Here is a 17,423-nt window from a genome sequence, read left to right on the forward strand (position 1 = left end):
TGCTGGGTATATCATCATGTACTTAACTCTTTCGCTTTTTTAATTTTGTCAAAGTTTTGTTGTTGCTTTTGTATAGTAAAGTCAGGAAAAAAGCAGATGATGGCGTTTTGCTGTCAGAGATCACCATGTGTTCATGCTGCTTGTAGGATCATGTTGTAGTCATTATAATTAAATATCCTGGCGATGATCGTCCGTGGAGATGCCCCTGGGGGAGGCGGTGGTCCCTGCGCCCTGCCTGGTCTCTCAATAGAGATTACTTTGGAGAGCCTCTTTGGGCAGAGGGAGTTCAGGATAAGATTCAGGATAAGTTCTTCCATGAGCATATAGGCCCATCTCCAGCAGCTGTGGCGCGTTGCAAGTGGGGCAGCCCCTACAGTCCCACCAATGTTATCATGGCCCACAAAAAGTCATGGGCAGCGTTCCCGAATGTCTATCTCGCCCAAAAAGAACATGCACATGAGAACTCTACTCCAGCCACCCCTGGCTTAGTTCTCCCGGCTGGATTTTCCTCTGTTTCTGCCAGGGGGCTACTGACCTCTATAGTTCCAAAATGGAGGGAAAGGAAGGGAGCAAGCTGTCCCTCCCTCTTTCCCGCTGTCTCCCGCTCTCACCATCGACCAGGCCTCAATAAGTCTCTGGATCTCTCTGGGCCGCTGCGGGGCAATGTTCCAAACTCCCTGGCCCCCGCTCCCAAATTGCTCACCAGTTAGGACGCGATGCTGGTTCTCAAGCCTTGGTGCCCATGAGGGCCACCACGCACAACTGTGGCCAATCAGACAGGTCTCGTTGCGGCGCCCACGGGAGGCCTGCCTAATGTGGTGCCGCTGCCTGCAGAGCTCCCACAGGTACATGGGCCGCTGTCCTCTGCCCCCACCACCGCTTACCAGGGCACTCTTGGTGCTCCGATCACACTTGGTCTCATTTGGCCCACAGGTCAGTCCCTTGCTGCCACTTTGCTCTGGCGGTCTTCAGCGCCTCTGGCTGCCATTTTGGCAGATAATCATTTCAGGTCCGACTGCCCTACTCAACTTAGACAGGCCAGAAATCACCCCGGCACTGAAGGGAGGGAGCTGGGTGGGGGGGAAGCTCAGTAGTGGGGCCCCCACTGGGCTCCGATGGACAGGATTTTAGGGGGGTTGCAGGGGATAACCGGCCAGCAAATAGAGAGCTGCCCTAGTGTGCCCCCATTGTCAGTGACAGCTAGCAACACCCCCACAACTAGCAGCCTCATTGCAACAGATAAAACTAAAGAATTACTCTGAAGCATAGAATCTGAGCACTGTCTATGTAATTGTATTCCTCTGCCTCATCCCTCCTCTATATATGTGTAGACTTAGTTGGCTAGACAGTGACTTCTCACTCTGCTAAGAGGAATGGGGGGAGGGGAGACAGGAAAGAACAGAAAGTTAAAGATAATGGTGTTTAGAGAGAAGTGAAAAGAGGGAGACCGAAGGTAGAGATATAAATGAGTTAAAGATATTGGTAAAATAAGGAGAAACATAAGAGAAGGAGAAAGGTTAGAAAGCTAATAAAATAGAGAGGGGAGGCGGTAGGGAGAGGAATAAAAGCAGAGAGACAGGCCACATTTTAGAGGTAGCTAGGCAGTGTTTTAGAATGAGGCAAGGGGAGTTAGGGAAAGGGTGAAGGAAATGTAGAGAGAATGAGAGCTTGGGGTACACAGAGGCATGAGGAAGAGCCAGAGGTAATGTATGTTATTAAGAGGAAGTGGCAAATAGCGATTGCGGTAGACAGAATAATGCAGTATTGAGGGAATCTAGACACATGAAAGGTAGGAAAACTGTGGTGAGTGAAAGAAATAAAGTCATGAAAGAAAGAACAAGAGCTGAGTAGAAGCGAAAAAATGATTCAGGTAGAGGCAGGGACAAGGTTGAGCAAAGGAGACTGATGCAGAGGTAGAAAGAGATAGTGAGGTAGAGACAGAAACAATCTGTAGAGGTGTATAAAGAGATGAGCGAGAGGGAGAAAAGGTAGAGATGCGAGTTGAAATAGAGGTAGAGGAGAGAAAGACAGCAAAAAAGGTAAATGAATGGTGAGGTAAATTGAGAGGTTAGGTAGAGAATGTTAAAGAAATATTGAGTAAAAATGAGGAAGTGAGACGGATGTGAGGTATAGAGGCTAACAAAGTGGAGAGAACTGAGAGGGCCTCATTTAGAGTTTCTTAAAGTGTTTCTCCATCACAAATGTGATGACTATCCCATCCACCTTACTACAAGTACAATAGCATAGAATGCACTTGTAACAAGGTGGACATGATATCTGTCACATTTGTGGCACAATAACCCATCTGCTAAATTCTAAATCAGGCTCCGGGCAGAGGTGAGATAAAGAGCACAGGGAAAGGCGAGGCTAAGGGCGACGAAGTAGAGAGAAGTGAAGCATATAGACAGGGTATAGTGTGAGGTAAGATGGAAAATAAGCAGTGAGGCGCAGAGAAGTGGCGTAGAGAGAGAGGTGATAGGTACATAGGCATGTAGAGACAGGTAGAGAGAGATGTGGTAGAGAAAGTGAGCTAAAATAATAAAGGATTTACAGATACAAAGGAGATTAGGATGCAGGAAAAAGAGAGGATAGAATGAAAGAGCTAAAAGAGTTAGTGAATGAAAGATAACAAGTAAAAAGAACTAGAAAGAGTGGGAGGTGGGGAAATGAGGCAGCAAACAAATGGTAAATTAAGAGGTACAGGTGTGTGAGAAATAGAATGGTGCAATAGGTCTGAGGTAGTGAGATTAGAGTTAGAAAGTGATGACTTACAGTCGGTGGTGAGGGAGAGGGGTTATGGAGAGGTACGCATAGAGCAATGGAAAGGTAAAGTGAAGAGGGTTGAGGTTTAGAAAAAAGTTAATTAAATGGAAGACTGATACAGCGAGGTAATATGGAAACAGCAGTGAGGTAAAGAGAGAAGTGAGATAGAAAATAACTGAAATAGAGAGAGAGAGAGAAAGACAGGGAAGCCATACGGAGATGTAGAGGTAGGTAGAAAGTGAGAAGAGTGAAGGGGAGGGGTGAGGTAGAATGGGTGATGTCCAGTAAGGACAGACATTAGCCAGAAAGATCAATAAAGCAGAAAAAGAAAGTTAGTGCGTGGAAAAGAGAGGTGACAGAGGTAGAGATTGGGATCAGTGGAAAAGTGAGGTAGAATGGTGGGCATTGAGTAATTGGTGCGGTAGAGAGAAAGATACTACACGAGAGAGTAGTTGATGTTGAATTAAAAACAATCTATTTTTAATTCACATTTTATTATAGCTGGACTTCTGATTGCCCCAATTACTTTACCTGCTTGGCGCCTGGAAGTTGGTAGCTCTGGACAACTCCCGATATGGCCCATGCATTAAATAGTATCCCCTCCTTGTACACCGATTAGCCCCTTTGCAAATAGGAAGGTATTTAATGAGTACGGAAAGCACTAGCCTGTAATGTCAGTGTAGTTGAACAGTGTGTAATTTCACTTCCAATATGCCTGCCACTTTGGTGAATCAGTGTGCAAGGTCTTTTTGTCTCAAAGACACCACAAAGCCCATCAGGGAATCTAATGGAGAAAACTGTTTTTTTTTTATTGATAATAGCCCTTATGAGAATAATATTCCGGTCTAGCCTAAATGAAAGACTCTGACTACAAGTGTGTTGTTAAGGGGCATATGTGAAACAACAGGAAATGTTTCTCTTTACTGACATGTATCACACAAAATTACCTACTCTTCTATTGTATTGGAACCTCAAAAGACAGTATTGTATTTTTAAATAAATGCTCTGGAGCAAATTCTGGTTTACAAGTTACCTGTGGTTTCGACTTGGTACAGTTTCAGCAATTGGTTGTAGACATAGAATACGCTAGTATGACGAAAATTCCATTTGATATAAGTTGCATCTCGAAAATGGTTAATTTCCTTTGGCATTTTTGTAGAACATATTGAATTTTGCTTGTCTCTTATTACAACATTTATAAATCAATGTACAAAAATCCTTAGGAAGCAAGTGCTTTAGGTATAAATCATTTACAAGTGTTCAAATAGAAATTAATAGCTGGTAATGTCTCAGATAGCTCAGCAGGTGACAGTAAGTACCTGTCTAACATGGGTAAACTGCATGTCACATGACCCAGCCTCAGTAGATTCACCTAGTCTTTCATCCTTTTGAGTTTGAGAAAATAGGCAATCTTAAGTTATGTATTAACACCTGCTTTTGACACAATTTTAACAAGGCAAAGATGTGCTGTAGAAAGTGTTAAATAAAAAGCTTAGTGAAGAAAATAAGAATAAGTACACTTTTTTAAAGTTACTAATAAACATGGAAAGAGGACTATGCGCTGCTGACCCTTAATCAAACAAGTTACATTTTTATGTGTGTTTTAAAATTTTATTGAGATGTTCTTTATGAAGACTAATTCCAACCATAAATATTTACATTTATACATGATACTTTGTGAAATATTAGACAGGGAAAGAATGGCAACCTAATTTCTGGCAGTGCCTTTTTTGTATTGACCGGCTGCTTTCCCGAGTCTCTCTTACAGAGGTGTGTCAATTAATTTTTTGTAAAGTGTCTGTGTTTAATACACACTGCTAATATAGCAGGACTTTTGACTTCATCTGGGGACCCTTGGAAGGTGGGGCCTAAAACTTTTCCGACTATGTTGTGACAGCGCGGGCAGTCTGTGATGGGTGAGATGATGCAGCTGCTCAGGGAATCAGTGTTGCTTCTCCAGGATTTCATAAGTCATTATGGTCTTGATAGAACGACATGCCCACAAATAATTGTCCTAGCTTGACAACAACATGTATCCTAAAGCAGTTGTCTTTTCTAACCTAGATCATATGATAATGCAGTTAGAGGAAGATAAGCCCTATGGAAAGAGCTAAATGAATCATAAACTAGTACTATTGCTTTAATTCTAGATAGTCTTTTGTTCGATCCATGGTCATTACTGCCTTCAGTTGAAACCAGACCTTATCCTCCAATTAGACCTGCAACATTCCAGTTTAATAGAAGCACTGTTCAGAATATCCACATTTGTTAATGCTAATGTTAGCTAAACTTATAAAGCCCTTGAATACCCAAGGGTGTCTTGAGGCTGATACTGCTGAGCCGAAGGACTGAGACCACATTAAAGATTGAAAAGCCAGGTTTTTAAGGCCTTCCGGAAGGCCAGGAGATTCAGTAACTCCTTGATTTCCAGGGGTAGGAAGTTTCATTCCTTCATGGCAACCAACCGGAAACTTTTTCCACCCCATGAGGCTTTCTTGATTGTGGGGACACATACATTTTTAGATTTTGCTAATCGGAGAGTCCTGGACGGGGAGTACCATTTCAGAGAATACTTCAGCCGTGCTGGACCAGATCCATGTAATGTTTTATAAGTAATACATAAAACTTTAAAAATGATTACTCCATTATTGGAACTTTCCTAGATTCACATGCTTGAATCATTCCCCGTCGTTGAGATGGAAGTCCTCAGTACCTTTTTAAAAATAGCGTCAATATAGACCCAAACTTATAGGCCTTCAGCTATCATTTTAGTACTATATCATAGTCATTATGCAAAAAGGACTAAAGTTAAGAATCAACCAATCAGAAGACACCACCCTGTAGAACCCTACTGCATGTTGTGTTAGGGAGTCTCCACTGACCTCTGCTCAGCTTTTTTTCCTCACAACTGTTTCCAGAACATCTTGCCTGCTGATAGTTTTTTCAACAACCTCACAGATTTACCCTGAACATCAGTATTCTGTGCTTTTTAGGTACAAACTGACATATTAAAATGTCAAAAACACCATAAAAAGGGCTCTTCAGATCCTGTGGGACTTGCAGATGAAAGAGGCTCCACATCGATGACCCACACAAGGACTACATCCACTACCTTTATTCTGAACACAAACCGAAGGAATGCAATGCATGTCACACCTTTTCTAGAAAGCCCATGAAGGGCAACTCCTTTTATGACTCCAAAGACTTAAGTCAAGAGAGAATTCGGTCTCTGAAGAGGAGATACATTTTTGATCTATATTCTCTCAAAAAACGCCTGTTAAAAGACCAACAGAGGAGCCCTGAACTCATACTTCTGATCAGCCACCTAAGAAGTCTTCCAAAAAGTCTCAGGATTCACAAAGACACACATCTAAATCTCCTCAGGAGCTCACCCTGATTTTCGCACACAAACCAGTAAAAGAGGCTTCAAAACATCCTAAAAGCCATCTACATCATAGCCTCCAACCCCTCCACCTCAAATTAACCATACTTTTAAGAAGCTCTCTTCAGCACCGCTGTCAAATGGCTCGTTGACAGCTTCACCATTGATGAGAGTACCATTGCTGATGGCCTCGGCTACTACCACACCTATCCCGTTGACGCTAAAAATAACTTCAACGTCGACACCCGTGTCGCCAGCGGCATACCTGTAAAAAAAAAAAAAAGGATTCACCGACGGCAATACCACAGATGTCACCGACGTCCACAGCCAAAGACCCGTCGATGGGAATTATTCCGTCAATCTCATCATCAATGGCAAAAGTAGAACATCGCACTCTTCCATAATCACACCGGCACACACATCAGCAAGTAAGGTGCCCTCATTAGTACCCTTCCACCTCCTGGATGAGAACTCAGATGAGGACAGCCTTTTTGGGGAAGCTCTTAGCTCTTCACAATTGCATGTAAAATGTGAAGAATATTCCGTGAAAGGGGACGATTATGATCAACAATATTATGACCAACCACAATATTATGACCAGCCACACTATCAACGACAGCAATACCGGTAACCAATGGTATGTATGCCATCAGCATTGGTAACGGATCTTCAGATGATGCTTTTGGATATCAAAAACAGATTTCTGCCTTCTCCAGACCCTCTTCAACATTCTTCGGTGCAGCCTCCACCTTCAATGCAAGCACTTTTTCAGCCGTTACTTTCTACTCCACGTCCATATTTATAAAAAATAAAATACAAGGTCCCAGAGGATGCCCCAGCTTGCCTGACTGGTCATTCAAAACCAGGTTTGGTAGTATCTCAAGCAGCCCAAGGAAGAAACCCTTCAATACCTCTGTCAGCGCCCATATAAATATGGTAGACATTTAGATAATATAGGAAAATGCTTTTCAGGAATATTAGCGCTCACAGTCAGCTGCAAATACATTAGCCCTGCCGGGAAAATACGACAGACAACTATGGTCTGATATAGCACCATATATAGAAAAACATCTGGATGACATCAACGGAGAGGCCAAGAAGATCTTAACTGACGGTGAACACCCATTTCTGAAGTTATAGATTGTGCGATGGATATTGCTATGACTAGGTTCAGGCACCTCGCGGGAGCAGCGGTCTTATGCCATCTAGGATGGCACAAAGCTACCTCAATCAGACCGTAGGTACAAGCCAAAATACTAGATCTACCCTATGATGATCAAACTTTGTATGGAAAACATGTTGACAACGCTCTCCAAACAAATAAGACAGATACTGACATGGCCAAGTCACTGAGCATGTTGCAATGTAGGAAACTGCCCTTTCGAGGACTCCGAGGAAGAGGATAGGTATCTTACAGAGTGGGATACCAGCAATACCTTTTCCCAACATACTCCTCTTCAACACAACAATTTCAGGGCCAGTACCAACAACGTCAGCCACCAGCAGTGGCCTATGCCAGACCTCCACCCAGAAGGAGATCTGGACGGCAAACTAAGGACACTGCACGTCAACTATGATATGCCCCAAACACCGGCTACTGCCGCCAGTTTCTAACCAAAATATCAGGAAGAATAACCATTCATCTTCACAACTGGAGTAAAATAACAACAGACCAGTGGGTTCTGGACTTATTCTAGTTTGGACACGCACTGGAATTTATACAGACACCACTTCCAATGCCTCCACAACCTTTTCTCCAAAAACATCTTTGTATTTTCAAAGAGGAAATCTCCAATATGATTTTGAAAGGAGTGATAAAAAGAGTACCCCTATCAGAAAAAGGAAAAGGTTTCTACTTCCTTAATACGAAAAAAGTCAAGACAGTGGAGACTAATCTTGGATTTACGGAACCTCAACAAATACCTCAAGAAACAGTCTTTCAGGATGGTCACACTCCAAGATATACTATTCAACAACGGAGACTACATGGCATCTTTAAACCTTCAAGATGCATATTCTCATATCCCCATCTGTCGAAAGACACAGAAAGTTCCTAAGATTTACATTAGTCAGCAGCCACTATCATTTTTGAGTTCTACCCTTCGGTCTCAAATCCACTCCTCGAATCTTTACCAAATACCTTTCTCCGGTAGGCAGCAACAGCATCAGGTTTTCCCAAACCTCGATGACTGGCTCATCAAGGCACGTCCACTCAGTCAGCAAGACGATCCACCAAGGCTTGCATATGTTTGTTCCAGGATTTAGGACTTGTGCTCAATCCAGCAAAGTCGTCTATCCACCCATCACAACAGATAACATTCTTAGGGGCTGTATTAGACACGAAAGTGAACAGAGCATATTCGACAAATGAGAGACAGCAAATAAGTTGGCAAAAATAATACATAAAAAAGGCCACTTTTTGTTCGCCCTTACAAATCCCTTTTGGGCATTATGGTGGTCATTACAACCCTGGCGGTCGGTGTTAAAGCGGCGGTAAAACCGCAAACAGGGCGGCGGAAACAAAAATGGAATCTCGACCGTGGCGGAAACCGCCAACAAAGACAGCCACTTTAACACTCCGACCGCCACGGCGGTACAAACAAACAGCGCGGCGGTCACCGCCAACAGACAGGCGGAGGACAATGTACCGCCCACAGTATCACAACCTACCAATCCACCACCTTTTCCGGGGTGGATTAACCACGAACAAAAACACGGCGGAAACAGGACTTCGAAGGGAAAACGCTCACCTCTACACACCCCACGAGGAATCAGGACGCCATGGAACCCGAGCTCCAGATCCTGCCAGCCCTTATCTTCTTGCTCCTCTACCAGGAGCACGAACGCCGGCAGCGAAGACCACGGTGAGTACTGCACCTACGACACAGGGGAGGGGGGTGGGAAAAAACAGGGACACACACACGCAATATGCAACACCTCCACCCTCACCCACGACAACATACACACTAATAGATATTGATACATTACAGTTACACCCCCTAACCCACCCGGAAGAATGCAAAGACAAAAGGAAATGAGTGTAACCATTGTAATATATTAAAATCCAGGACGCAAAAATATATATATACACTATAAACAAAATATACACCAAGAATAGTAGTCCAGGTAGTGCTCTATTGAAGTCCGTAGAACACTGGGCCCACACGGTATGGGCGAGGCCCACACTCAATCCCCGAACATGACGGAGAGAACACTGCAGGGGCATCAGATAGCAATAAAACAGGCACCTCAGGGGGAAGGGAAAGGGGGGGCACCTTAGCCGGTTAAGTGCACAACGCCAAATCCACGAGGGGGCCACATGCCCACTGTTCCTTCCTGGGGAGGGCAAAGCCACAGTCTCTCAAGTCTCACAAGGGGGTGGTTTGCCCACTGTACCATCCTGGGGAGTGCAAAGCCACAGTCTCTCAAGTCTCTAAAGTGGGTGGTTTGCCCACTGTTCCATCCTGGGGAGTGCAAAGCCACAGTCTCTCAAGTCTCTACAGTGGGTGGTTGGCCCACTGTTCCATCCTGGGGAGTGCGAAGCCACAGTCTCTCAAGTGGATGCCTTTCTCCACTGGTTCTGGAGGGGGCTTTGTGCCAGAGTGCTTCATCCTGCCAAGAACAGAGGTAGTGGATGTGATACTCCACTGGTTCTGGAGGGGACTTTGTGCCCAGAGTGCTTCATCCTTCCAAGGACAGAGATAGTGGATGTGATACTCCACTGGTTCTGGATGGGGCTTGGTGCCCAGAGTGCTTCATCCTGCTCGTGACGGACTCAGTAGCGTCAGTGCCCTTGGTGCTCATGGGCCAGCGGTGCTAGTGGCGGCGGTGCCCTGTTCAGCGGTGCTTGTGGCGGTGGTGCCCTGTTCAGCGGTGCTTGTGGCGGCGGTGCCCTGTTCAGCGGTGCTTGTGGCGGCGGTGCCCTGTTCAGCGGTGCTTGTTGCGGCGGTGCCCTGTTCAGCGGTGCTTGTTGTGGCGGTGCCCTGTTCAGCGGTGCTTGTTGTGGCGGGGTCCTTTGCAGTGACTCAGCTGCTGGCGGTCCTGTCTGGCCCAGCGGGGCTGGTCCTGGCGGTCCTTCATGGTCCAGCGGAGCTGGTGCTGGCGGTCCTGTCTGGCCCAGCGGGGCTGGTGCTGGTGGTCCTGTCTGGCTCAGCGGGGCTGGTGCTGGCGGTCCTATCTGGCCCAGCGGGGCTGGTGCTGGCGGTCTTTATGGCCCAGCGGGGCTGGTGCTGGTGGTCCTGTCTGGCCCAGCGGGGCTGGTGCTGGCAGTCCTGTCTGGACCAGCGGGGCTGGTGCTGGCGGAGGCCTCCTGGGCAGCTGTGCTGGTGGCGTTGGCCTCCTGGGTAGCAGGGCTGGTGGCGGTGGCCTCCTGGGCAGCAGGGCTGGTGGCGGTGGCCTCCTGGGCAGCAGGGCTGGTGCTGGCGGTGGCCTCCTGGGCAGCGGGGATGATGGCAGTGGCCTCCTGGGCAGCAGGGCTGGTGGCGGTGGCCTCCTGGGCAGCAGGGCTGGTGCTGGCGGTGGCCTCCTGGGCAGCGGGGATGATGGCGGTGGCCTCCTAGGCAGCAGGGCTGGTGGCGGTGGCCTCCTGGGCAGCTGTGCTGGTGGCGGTGGCCTCCTGGGCAGCAGAGATGGTGCTGGCGGTGGCCTCCTGGGCAGCGGGGATGATGGCGGTGGCCTCCTGGGCAGCGGGGATGATGGCGGTCTTCTCCGCTGTGCTGCTCTTCCCAGCCTTGCTGACTTTCTTGTGGCCCTTCCCCACCTTGGAAGGTGTCACAGCTGAATCCACAGTCCCACCTGTACCCCTGGGAGTGGCTTTGGTGGCTGGAGTCTTCCCCCTCTCCCGCCGGGCACTGGCCAACTTTTGATGCTTGACAGGTTGGGGACTGTCCGTGCTGTGGCTCCGTGCCACACTGGCTGCCCTGGTGGCCGGTGCACTCCAGATTCCGGTGACTACAGGCACCACTGGTCCCGGAGATGTTGTGGCTGAGGTGCTAGGTTGGGACCTGGAGAGTTGGGCCCTAGGAGACGGACGGGGTGGGGGAGGTGTGGGAAAGAGGTCAAGGTTGGTCAGGAAAAGTTTTTTGGGAACACTGGGGGTAGCTGGAGGGGGTTTGGGAGTGGAGGAAGAGGTTGTGGTTGTAGGAGGTGTTGGTTTGGTGTTGGTTTGGGAAAGAGGTCAAGGTTGGTCAGGAAAAGTTTTTTGGGAACACTGGGGGTAGCTGGAGGGGGTTTGGGAGTGGAGGAAGAGGTTGTGGTTGTAGGAGGTGTTGGTTTGGTGTTGGTTTGGTGACTTTGGGTGAAGGTGCATGCGCTGGAGGCTGTCGTGAGGTGGATGGCTGTTGGGTGGGTGTGTGCCTGCGTTTGTGTATCTTGGGAGGGGGGGTCACAGACGCACTGGGAGAGGACACAGGGGACGTGTGAATGGCAGTGGGGGTGGTGACTGCACGTGAGCTGGGTGTGGTGGTGGGTGTGCTGGTGATGGAAGTAGTGGCTGTAGATTAGTGCATGCAGGTGTGAGTGTAGACGAGACAGGGAGGGAGGAGGGAGACGAGGAGGAGGGGGACACAGTGGAGGCAGTGGATGTTGGTGTGTCTGCATGTGTGTGATGCTTGCGTGAGTGCCTTTGGGATGTGTGGTGCTTATGTTTGCCAGAGCTTCCCTTGTGTGTTGACATGTGTGCATGCTGGTCTGAAGGTGTGCTTGGGATAGGCTGAGGTAGAGGGGATTGGGTCTGGGTGGAGGTAGTTGGAGGGGGAGGCTAGAAACAGGGACAATGGCTGCCATCAGTGCTGAGGCCAGAGTCTGAAAAGCTCGCTGAGGGGCCGTCTGACCAGAATGAATGCCCTCCAGGAATGCATATGTTTGTTGCAACTGCCTTTCTACACCCTGGATGGCATTCAAAATGGTAGACTGCCCAACAGTGAGGGACCTGAGGAGGTCAATGGCCTCCTCACTGAGGGCAGCAGGGGTGACTGGGGCAGGGGCTGAGGTGCCTGGGGAGAAGGTGATGCCCACCCTCCTGGGTGAGTGTGCATGGGGCAAAGGCTGAGGGGCTGCTGGGAGGGCGGTGGTGGTAGGGGGGGTGGCGGCTGTACCTGTAGATGCTGGGGGCACAGATGTTGCCACCACCACAAGGGAGCTCCCATCAGAGGACGAGTCCGTGTCACTAGTGTCAGCTCCTGTCCCCGCCGTGGAGCTCCCCTTGCCCTTCGTCCCACTGGTGAACTCCGAGTCCATAGTGTCGCCCTCCAGGGCCATGTGGGATGCAGCTCCCTCCTGCTCCGGTGCCACTGCTCCTCCGCCTGATGATGCTAATGCATACAAGAACAGGGAGACCACAAAAAGGTGGGGGACGACAGAAGAAAGACATGTTGAGTGCATGCATTACCGCTACCGTTGGCCGACACCACAGACACAGAAGCCCCCTGCACTACGCCGCGGACTTGGCCTCCACTGTTCAATCCCTGGGACATGGCCTACAAGGCTATGGACGACATCTGCACACATTGATGACACAGGAGCCTGACTATGTGTACTTGGCACTGTACACAGGTGGGTTTAGGGTGCCACAGGGTCTGCCAGAACAAGGGGACCTAACTAGCACACTCCCCTGGCCTAGGGAAACCCACAGCCCACCTCCCCCATCCAGACACCTCCACTGCGCGCAAAATCAGCAGAATGAGAGTGCACTCACCCCCTTGTGGCTTCTGTGATGCCCTCAAGCGCCCATCCAACTCCGGGTACGCCACCGCCAGGATCCTGAGCATCAGGGGGGTCATGGTGCGATGGGCACCCCTCCCACGTTGGGAGGCCATCCCCAGCTGGGCCTCTGCCGTCTTCCTGCTCCAGCAGCGAATGTCCTCCCATCTCTTACGGCAGTGGGTGCTCCGTCTGTGGTAGACCCCCAGGGTCCGGACGTCCTTGGCGATGGCACGCCAAATATCTTTTTTCTGGTGGGCGCTGACCTACATGAATTGTACAGGGGAAAAAGAAAAGTTATTACCAAATGCACCGTCACAATCATTGGCCCCCATCCCTACCCTTGCCATGATGCACATGCACTCACCGTCGTTTCATGCACGCGTCAATCTCCCCCCCCCCACCTTTCATCCACCCCACTCCACACAGGCATAGCCCATACAGCATGCTCCCAGTGTATTTACCTGTTTGTCTGGAGGACCGTAGAGTAGCGTGTACTGGGGGAGGACCCCTTCCACGAGTTTCTCCAACTCCTCCGATGTGAAGGCAGGAGCCCTTTCCCCAGACGCACGAGCCATTGTCTCTTCCAGACCGAGGTCACAGCAGCACTTGCAGTGTAGGTCCTCTCCTGTCGAAGATCAGGCATCGAGTGATTGAACAGATAGAAAATGGCGGTCATGTCTGCAGCGGTGCATACTGTCACCGCCGGCGTACATCGTCATTGTCTCCTGGGACCCATAGGGTCCAATGTTAACCAATACAGCATTGCGCCGCAGTCTTCGACCGCCTACCGCGACGGTGTACAACACCAGCGCAGTTACCTCACATCCCATTGTCCCACTTTACAGGTCAGGCAGCCGCCATTTCAGGGGCCCACATGGCTTAATTTTTAACTGCGTCACACATACCTAGGCCTTGCCTCAGCACTCATACAGGTCAAATATCGGATTATGATTTGTGTTCTGTGTAAGCTGTGGGTACGTACCTCTGAGTTGGTTGACTCTGTGCTCGCTGTTGTCCTTCATAGGCACTGTCCGCTGGGACATGTGAGGAGATGGCGGCATCCTCTGGTGTACAGACCGCTGGTGGACCTGTCGACAATGGAGGAAAGACATGTGATCATCACCTACAGGCTTGACCGTGCCACAATCCTGGAACTGTGTGCCCAGCTGGAGCCAGACCTGATTTCAGCTATCCGCTATCCCACAGGAATCCCCCGTCAAGTGCAGGTGCTGTCAGTACTCCATTTCCTTGCAAGTAAGTCATTTCAAACAACAGTGGCTATAGCATCAGGGATGTCCCAGCCTATGTTTTCCAATGTGTTGTCCAGAGTGTTGTCTGCCATGCTGAAACACATGCGGGGCTACATCGTTTTCCCTCAGGTGAAGGATTTGCCTACAGTGAAAGGAGACTTCTATGCCCTGGGACATATACCCAACATCATAGGTGCCATTGATGGGACCCATGTGGCTTTGGTACCCCCCGCAGGAGTGAACAGGTGTACAGAAACCGGAAGAGTTATCATTCCATGAATGTGCAGATGGTGTGTTTGGCAGACCAGTACATCTCCCATGTTAAAGCCAAGTTCCCTGACTCAGTGCATGACGCTTACATCCTGCAGAATAGCAGCATTCCTTATGTGATGGGGCAACTCCAGAGACACCGTGTGTGGCTATTAGGTGAGCACCTGGAAGCAAGTCTGTGGGAATGGTTGCCTGGGTCTGGGGATATCCCTAAAGGTTAGTGTGTGCCTAACAGTTGTCTCTCGCCATTTGCAGGTGACTTTGGTTACCCTAACCTGTCATGGCTACTGACCCCAGTGAGGAATCCCAGGACAAGGGCAGACGAACGCTACAATGAGGCCCATGGGCTAACTCAGCGGATAATAGAGCGGACCTTCGCCCTCCTGAAGGCCAGGTTCAGGTGTCTCCATATGACAGGTGGATCCCTATTTTACTCACCAAAGAAGGTGTGCCAGATCATCGTGGCCTGCTGTATGCTTCACAACTTAGCTTTGCGACGACAGGTGCCTTTTGTGCAGGAGGAAGGTCCAGATGGCGGTGTTGTTGCAGCTGTGGAGCCTGTGGACAGTGAAGACGAGGAAGCAGAAGAAGAGGACATCGACAACAGGAACTCGGTGATCCTGCAATATTTCCAGTGAGATACAGGTAAGAATACAAACCTGCCTACTACATGTACTTTAACACTACTACCTCTCTACTGTCTGTCGTTTTCAGCCAGTGTATGGTCACTGAGTTGTCACTTTCCCTTACGATTTCACAGATGTGGGTCCCACTGTGTGACATCTGCTTTGTTTCCTCATGGACTAGAGCTGTGTGACATAGGAATGTTGACATTACATATGAAAGAGCATTTTGACACTGTAATTGCTAATACACTATTTCGATATCACAGACTGACTCCAGATTGTTTGTGCTTCAAGGGTGTTTATTTAAGTGCTCAATATTGGAGGGGGTTGTAAAATGGTGAGGGGTGATGGTGGAGGAATGTCCATGGCAGAGTCCAGTCTATTAGTCTCACAGGTGCATTGCCCAAATGGGCATAGGAAGTGGAGCTGGGGCAGTTTGAGGATGGACAGGGTGACAAAGTGGGACAGACAGATGACATTCAGGGTGGTCTCATTTCTTGGTGGGGGTCTTGGCATCGTTCTCTGTCTTTGTCCTGGATCTCAGGGACCGCTTGCGGGGTGGTTCTCCCTCTGCAGGGGGTGGGGTGCTGGTGTGGTGGTCCTGTGGCGGTGCCTCCTGTCCACTAGCGCCAGCAGAGGTGGTGGGCAGTTCATCGTCCAGGCTAGTGTCAGGGGCCCCTTGTTGTGCCACAGTGTCCCTCCTGGTTTTGAGTACTTCCTTCAGCACCCCTACGATGGTGCCCAGGGTGGAATTGATGGCTCTGAGTTCCTCCCTGAAGTCCAAATACTGTTCCTCCTGCAGGCGCTGGGTCTCCTGAAACTTGGCCAGTACCGTTGCCATCGTCTCCTGGGAGTGGTGGTAGGCTCCCATGATGTTGGAGAGGGCCTTGTGGAGAGTGGGTTCCCTTGGCCTGTCCTTCCCCTGTCGCACAGCAGTCCTCCCAGTTCCCCTGTGTTCCTGGGCCTCCGTCCCCTGGACCGTGTGCCCACTACCACTGCCCCCAGGTCCCTGGTGTTGTTGGGGTGGTGGGTTAGTCTGGATTCCCTGTAGTGGTGGACACACTGCTGATTGACGTGTCCTGGGGACAGAGGTATGGGCCCGCTGGGTGGGTGCTGTGCTGGTGTTTCCAGAGGGGGGAAGCTCTGTAGTGGCCTGTGACTGTGTGAGGGGAACCGACTGTCCCGAGGTCCCCGATGGGCCGGGCTGGTCATCTAGATCCAGTTGGACAAAGCTGCTGTCATCACTGTGGGCCTCTTCTGTTGGTGGTGTGGACATGTGTGGACCCCCCTGTCCGGTGACGTTGGGTAGGGGTCCTGCAGGGGTATAAAAGGATGTTTATTACATCTGTGTGTGCCATGGTGTGCAATAGGTGGGTGACTGTGTACCCCAGTGCTTGCATTCCTGTGTGGGACCTTGTGTGATTGTGGTTTAGGGGGGTGTATGGGTATGTGCAGTGGCCATGCTTTGGTGATGGGTGTCCATGCTTTGTTGTTGCATGCAGGGCTTGGTGTTGGGATGGGTGGTTTGTGATGTTGGGACATTTGTGAGGAGTTGGAGTGATGCGGGTGAGGGTGGGGGTATGTGATGGCATGCAGGTAGGGTGGGGGATGTAATAGTTAAGAATTGACTTACCAGAGTCCATTCCTCCATCTACTCCTGCGAGGCACTCAGGATGCAAAATCGCCAAGACCTGCTCCTCCCATGTTGTTAGTTGTGGGGGAGGAGGTGGGGGTCCACCGCCAGTCCGCTGAACCGCAAGGTGGTGTCTTGAGACCACGGAACGCACCTTCCCCCGTAGGTCGTTCCACCTCTTCCTGATGTCATCCCGATTTCTTGGGTGCTGTCCCACTGCGTTGACCCTGTCCACTATTCTGCGCCATAGCTCCATCTTCCTAGCTATGGAGGTGTGCTGCACCTGTGATCTGAATAGCTGTGGCTCTACCCTGACCATTTCCTCCACCATGACCTTGAGCTCCTCCTCAGAGAACCTGGAGTGTCTTTGCCATGCCATGGGGTGGTGTGGGTGATGTGTGGGGTGGTATGTGTAGTGATAAGTGGGGTGATATTTAGTGGTGTGTTGTGTGAGGTGCGTGGAAGTTCTGTGGGTTAATGGTATTGTGTGCCTGTGGATGCTTGGTAGTTGTTTGTGGTGTCTCTCTCTGGCCTTCTCTCGGTAATTGTGGTCGTAGGGGTTTGTGGGTGATGTGGGTGTGTGTTTTATATTGTAATGGGTGTGTGGGAGTGGTGTGTGTATGTGTATCAGGTGTGTGTGTTTCGAATTGTCCAATGTGGATGTGTTTTGTAAATGTGTGTATTTTGAGAGCGGCGGAGTGTACCGCCAATGGAATACCGCGGTTGAAAGACCGCCGCGTGGATTCGTGTGTCGTGATAGTGTGGGTGTATTTCTGTTGGCGTGACGGTGGAGGTTT

Source organism: Pleurodeles waltl, chromosome 2_1, assembly GCF_031143425.1.
Source record: "Pleurodeles waltl isolate 20211129_DDA chromosome 2_1, aPleWal1.hap1.20221129, whole genome shotgun sequence".
In the NCBI taxonomy this organism is placed as follows: domain Eukaryota; kingdom Metazoa; phylum Chordata; class Amphibia; order Caudata; family Salamandridae; genus Pleurodeles; species Pleurodeles waltl.